This window comes from Pezoporus wallicus, unplaced genomic scaffold (assembly GCF_028554395.1).
Source record: "Pezoporus wallicus isolate ANWC-B61680 ecotype Strahan unplaced genomic scaffold, APGP_CSIRO_Pwel_v1 contig_5261, whole genome shotgun sequence".
Classification (NCBI taxonomy): Eukaryota; Metazoa; Chordata; class Aves; order Psittaciformes; family Psittacidae; genus Pezoporus; species Pezoporus wallicus.
This window is the reverse complement of record NW_026642423.1, coordinates 5,332,634-5,337,124: the sequence shown is the minus strand read 5'-3', so window position 1 is coordinate 5,337,124 and position 4,491 is coordinate 5,332,634. Positions and strand designations below refer to the sequence as shown.

The 4,491-nt window shown below is 39.6% G+C and overlaps 1 long non-coding RNA gene across 1 annotated transcript; it reads right to left on the bottom strand.

Moving 5' to 3' along the window:
* Positions 1-386: 386 nt before the first annotated feature.
* LOC130610458 (uncharacterized) lies at positions 387-2,384 on the bottom strand. The gene is made up of 2 exons (XR_008975055.1): positions 2,206-2,384; positions 387-637 (listed from the first exon to the last, which is right to left on the bottom strand). It is a non-coding gene; the product is annotated as an uncharacterized LOC130610458 (long non-coding RNA).
* Positions 2,385-4,491: the final 2,107 nt, after the last annotated feature.

Sequence of the window (4,491 nt, the reverse complement as noted above, 5' to 3'; positions counted from 1 at the left end):
CAAGACTAGCTTAACAATATATCCTGCACTTTTAAAATCAACCACACCCACCACAAATCAATACTTTCCCTACTGAACATCCAACTCCTGGTATATAATTCAAATCTATCACCCAAGTGACTGATTTTGTTCCTTCTGCACCTTTTGGGCTACCTTATTTTCTCAGATATGCCAAAATAAATATGAATTCAGCAGATATATTATGGCTCACTCCACTGTAACTGAGAGCAGAATGTGATTTGTCTTCTTCTCAGATGCATTATTAAGGAAACTAGTGGGAGCACAGATTTTCCTGCTATGTTATCACATGATAAGGTCGAGTTGATCTGCAAAGTGAAACCTTTCAGAATTTTATTTGGCAGTTTGCTTTAAAACATCAAGTGGTAAATGGTTTCTGCTCTATTTCAGTTCTCATGAACACAGTTCTTTTACAACTGAACCCTTCAACAGGTTAGCAAACATTGTATCTCTGCCAAGACATGCCATTTCTTTTTTTGTAGAATACTTCTTTTCTTCACTCCTCTGCCAACCCTTTTCTCCACACACTGCTTTCAGATTGCCAAGACGTGATCGTGTGCTTTAAAGTTGATTTTGGAATTACTTGGCATATCTTCTTAGCTTTCATCTATTTTTCTATCTGGAAATACAATAGAAGGCTTTGACTTTGGAGATTATTTTTTTTAAGCACCTTTTTTGAGAACCTATCAAAGTGCTAGCTACCACTGATTTTGTGTAAAAAACTAAACCATCAGGGTTAATATTCTTTTCCATATACAGTTGAGACAGGTTGAAACTTCAAAGCTAAAATACAAATTTAACCTCCCTGCAAAGCTCAGGTATTGGCATCTTCTTATCAAGGTGAAAAATGAGATGTAAAGGGGAAGTCTTATGCAAGAGTAGACACTCTAATCCACTCCAGCACTGTCCAAGAGGGATTCCCTAGTGCATAGATACCATTTAACCATATAAACTATACCAGATTGGGCATCCAGAGGGTTGTGTCCTTAAGAAGCCTATTAGTAGAGTTAAAGGCACAATTAGTATCTGTGCCCCTGTCATCTCTCATTTTGTTGCACTAGTAGGAAAATACCGGTCTCACTTCTCTCTCTGATCAAAAGATCTTTCTGAGTCCTTGACTCATTCTGGTAGCTCTGTCCTAAATGCTGTTTCTATTTTTTCCACACACTCTGTGAAGTTTAGCCTCAGTAACCCTGGAGTTTTTTCCCTATCTTCCTACTCCTTACACAGCCAATAATCATATTTGCCATTTTAAGAGTCAGCATCTACATCCTGGTAGGAGTTCTTGAATGAACTTCACTGGCCTTCCATTCTCCACATGCCATTCACTAGCTGTCTTTATGTTGGGTTGCTTCTTCAGTGTCTTGAAGTATTCAGATGCAAAAATATCACATGAGCCACCACATGTCTGTTTACAGCCTTCCTTCCATTGCCTTGAGCTCAATATAAAAATATGCTCATTTACATAACCTGTTGTCAGACATGCATACTTAAAGGCTAACCTGGCCACACAGCACACAATCATGAGCTTGCTTGCCAAGGCTTTCCACTCCTACTCTTTGTAATAGGTTTCAGAAGCATCTACAGAAATCAAAAATACCTCTTCTGTCACAAGAACACAGGATGACCAAACACAGAACAGCTTAGAGCTGCATAAATGCCATATATTTATAGACCAAAGATCAATAAAATACCTATATTTATGTAACTGGAACTGATAACACAACCCAAAATAGAGATATTCTCTTCAATCAGTTCTTGCCATAAGCACTGGCAACTAACCTATCCTATGGAGGAATGACCCTCAAGTAAGGTTTTGTGGAGTGTCAGGTGCAGTCTATCAGCCAGAACAGTTTAGGCTTCACCATGTAGAGAATGATCCAGGATTTTGGAGTGAGAAAGTGTTTTTTTATGCTCTTTCCACCCCCTTCCCATGGGCTGTTGTTACAGGTTTGGTGGGATCAGTGAAGGGCTCAATGCGTGACAACAGAACAGTAAAAGCTCTGCAGGTTCAGCAACTCTTCCTAGCAGTAGGGAGTCTATACTCTCTCAAAAATAGTCCAAAACCATCACCCCAGGGTACAATATGAAGAAAAATAAGCTACTCAAAACATGCAAAAAAAATCTAAGTAAAATGTGAATTTGTTAATTTTTCCCAGAAGAAACATATAAATCACTTGCTACCACCTGTTGTCTTCTGCCAGTTGAAGGACAGTGGATTTTAAATTCAACTCCGCAAGTTTTTTGAAATTCCTGATTTCATGCCTCAAACATTTAATTGCTTCTGACTGCCTTCAGGAGTTGCACTGGAAGAAAAGCCGTTGTGCAAGGCAGCTGGGAGATCTCAAGCAGTTCCAACTTTTCTGAGTTAATTCTATAGCCTGAAAGCAAGCCAAGATCTTGGATTAACACTAGAAGGGCGAGGATTGTGGCTTCAGAGTTTGTTACAAACAAAAGCACATTGTCAGTGGATAGCATCAAATGGTACTTTCAGTGAACCAACCTTGATACCCTGAATACTTGAGTGAAAGCATACCATGGCTGCCATTTATTTCAGGGCATCATCAAACTCTGGTGTTGTTGCAAGCCCATAGGGAGTCAGGGCATTTGTAGCTTAGCAAAAAAAGAAATGCACGCATGCACACTTATTCTCCTCCTCCTCCCCATCCCCCTCTCACCTCCCCCAGAAAAAGCCCAACCAAACCCAAATTCCCACACTGCATATAAAACCAAACAAAAATTTACCCTGCATAGGTTAGTTTTCAGGACCTTACATGCAGGACCATAATCAGACTCGTGGAAATTTTAGTCAAATTAAAGAGCTGTGTTTTATACATTATACATTATGCTTATTTCAGACTGCAGTAATCATTCCCCCAGCCAATTTTTCCTTAAGATGGCAAGTTAGCAGTCTACCTAGTTTTCCCCCTGACTCCCAGAAGCCTTAACAATGTGTAAATTCAATGTGGGCCATATGCAGTTTATTTAACCTCTCCAGGTGTTCTGGGAAAGGACTTTTAGCCTCCTGCTGATCTAATTTCATCTTCTGTCTTCACCTTTCCCTTAAAACCACAGCAAAACTATTAACTTAGCCTCAAAGCAAGTCTTCAAAGCAGCTTGTCAATATTCCTTAAAGAAAAACTGAATAGATCAACTTCCTTTTCTTTTTCTTTTTTTTTTCCATAAACAACCTGATATTGGGATCTAAAATGAGCATGGTATTAAATTTCTGTTTTATTTCATGCTCAAAGTGCATGGAGTAATCTTTATGGTAATGAATGAACAGTCAGAGATTAGGAGTACATCAGCTGAGGAGTTGAACACAGCCCCCATGAGAAGAGGGAAGAAGAAAAGAATAATCAGCCTATGAATACAGGCTTTATTATGATAGTACAGTTCTAGAACATCTAATTTATGATTTGAGTAGAAAGATTTATGCACTATTAGTTCCAGATTTCATTAGATGTATGCACAGTTATGATAAGGACGTGCACTTCCTCGGAAGCTTGTCAAAAAGTCTATGAAAATTATGCATACTGAATTCCCCAGGCCACAGACCACATGTCTAACATGATGGCTTCTCAGGCAGACCATGTTCTTCTCCTGGTTTGTCCTTCGAAAACAAACTCAGCAGGTAGAGCTGTTTTTTTTCTCTGTCTTTATGAACCCCAGCACAGTGGGATTCCTATAAATTGGGATTTTAGAGTGTTAGGATAATGCAAATAATAAAATCAAAACAATAACAGCATGAAACAATGCAGGAAACCATATTCGGCACTGTACGACATATCTAGCTTGCAAGAAATCTTAGCCAACTAAAACCTGCCCTTTGCTTTACAACTTCCCCTGTAACGTCTTGAGAATGCATTATTTTGAAGTTGGGACTGCGACAAATAAAACCTCTATTTTTTAGTTTGCATTGTGTAGGATGGTTTCTTTTTTTGAGAATACAGAGAATTTAATCATCTACTTTCGGAGACTGGACTTTTGGTCAAGAACCCATGGCCTTCAACATCCAATGTGAAGTCTTGAGACAGAACAAATATTTCTGGGGTGAGTACCAGAACATGCCTTAGAGTTCCCTGCATTCCCTGCATTCCCTAGAGTTCTGAGGATGCTTCTGTGTGATCTACTTTCTAGATCAGCCCATTTACATTTGGGGGCTCCCAAATCTGAGCAGCCTCACCATTTATTTTATCTTCTAAGAAGTATGACCCAGCTGCATGACAGGAATTGACAGAAGTATCAGGGAGTAGACATAGCAGATGGTTTAGTGGGAGGTGTCCCTGTCCATGGCAGGGGAGTTGGAGCTAGATGATCTTAAGGGCCTTTCCAAGCCTAACTATTCTATGATTCTATGATACTGCTATACCTCCAGAGATGAATGGTTTTAGCTGCAGTTGTTTTTAGCCAAGAGGGAAGGAGCACAGCCTACAGGAGGAAGGAGTTTGGAGGAGTCAGCTTGCTCTTGGC